This window comes from Trichechus manatus, unplaced genomic scaffold, assembly GCF_000243295.1.
Source record: "Trichechus manatus latirostris isolate Lorelei unplaced genomic scaffold, TriManLat1.0 scaffold00070, whole genome shotgun sequence".
NCBI lineage: Eukaryota > Metazoa > Chordata > Mammalia > Sirenia > Trichechidae > Trichechus > Trichechus manatus.
In genome coordinates this window covers 7,317,309-7,319,222 of record NW_004444006.1, presented here as the reverse complement: position 1 = coordinate 7,319,222, position 1,914 = coordinate 7,317,309, and positions in this window count along the sequence as shown.

Here is a 1,914-nt window from a genome sequence, read left to right as displayed (position 1 = left end):
CTGTTATTTATCTAGGATATACTCCTAGGAGTGGGATAGCTGGATGGTGTGGTATTTCTATTTCAAACTTTTGAGGGAGTGCCATATCATTTTCCATAGTGGTTGTACCATTTTGCATTCCCACCAGCGGTGCATAAGAGCTCCAATCTCCTCACATCCTCTCCAACATTTGTTATTTTCTGGTTTTTTAATTCATGCCAGTAATGTCGGGGTGAGATGGTATCTCGTTGTAGTTTTGAATTGCATTTCTCTAATGGCTAGTGTTAACATTTCCTCATGTGTTTGTTAACTGCCTTCTTTGGTGACGTGTCTGTTCATATCCTTTGACCATTTTTTAAGTGGATTGTTTGTCTTTTTTTGTAGAGGTGTTGGATTTTCCTATAGATTTTAGAGATTAGACCTTTGTTGGATTTGTCATACCAAAAATTTTTTCACAGTCTGTAGGTTCTCTTTTTACTCTTTTGGTGAAGTCTTTTGATGATTGTAAGTGTTTAATTTTTACAACATCTCACTTATCAAGCTTATCTTCTGGTGTTTGTGTATTGTTAGTTATGGTTTGTATCCTGTTTTTGCCATGCATTAGGGCCTTTAGAGTTGGTCCTATTTTTTGTTCTGTGGTCTTTATAGTTTTCGGTTTTATATTTAGGTCTTTGATCCATTTTGAATTAGTTGTTATGTATGGTGTGAGGTATGGGTCCTGTTTCATTTTATTCAAATGGACATCCAGTTTTACCAGCAGCATTTGTTAGAAAGATTGTCTTTTCCTCATTTAATGAACTTTGGGCCTTTGTCAAAGATCAGGTGATCGTAGGTGGATGGATTTACATCCAGGTTCTCGATTCTGTTCTTTTGGTCAGTATCTCCCTTGTTGTACCAGTATCAGGCTATTTTGACTACCGTAGCTGTATAGTAGGTTCTGAGGTCAGGTAGTGTGTGTCCTCCTACCTTATTCTTCTTCTTCATTAATGCTTTACTTATCCTGGGCCTCTTTCCTTTCCATGTAAAGTTAATGTTTAGTTTTTCCATGTTGTTAAAGAATGCTGTTGGTATCTGGATTGGGATTGCATTGTATTTATAGATTGCTTTGGGTAGAATTGACATTTTCACACTGTTGAATATATCTATCCATGAGCATGGTATATTTTTCCATTTGTATAGGTCACTTTTGGTTTTCTGCAGTAGTGTTTTGTAGTTTTCTTTGTATAGATCTTTTATGTCCCTTGTTAGATTTGTTCCTAAGTATTTTATTTTTTTAAGGGCAATTGTAAATGGTATTGCTTTCCTGATTTCCTTTTCATAGTTCTGTTTATTGGTGTATAGGAATCCAACTGATTTTTGTATGTTTATCTTGTATCCTGCTGCTCTGATGAATCTTTCTGTTGGTTCCAGTAGTTTTCTTGTGGAATCTTTAGGGTTCTCTATGTATAGTTATATCATCTGCAAATAGGGACAGTTTTTTTTTTTTAATGTTTGAAGGTATTTGTTTCCAGAATGTGGTTGTTGTTTTATTGTGCTTCAGGTGAAAGTCTACAGCTCAAGTTAGTTTCTCATGCAAAAATTTATACACACATTGTTGTGTGACCCTAGTTGTTATTCCTATGTGGCCGCACATTCCTCCTTTCCATCTTGGATTTCCGGTGTGCATTCAACCAACTCCTATCCCTTTCTGCCTTCTCATCTGGCCTTCGGACAGGAGCTGCCCAGTTAGTCTTGTGTATCTACTTGAACTAAGAAGCGCAGTCTTCATGAGTATCATTTTATGTCTTATAGGCCAGTCTAATCTTTGTCTGAAGAGTTGGCTTTGGGAATGGTTTCAGTTCTGGGTTAACAGAGAGCCCAGGGGCCATGCTTTCTGGGGTTCCTCCAGTCTCAGTCAGACCATTAAGTCTGGTCTTTTTACTAGAATTTGAGTTC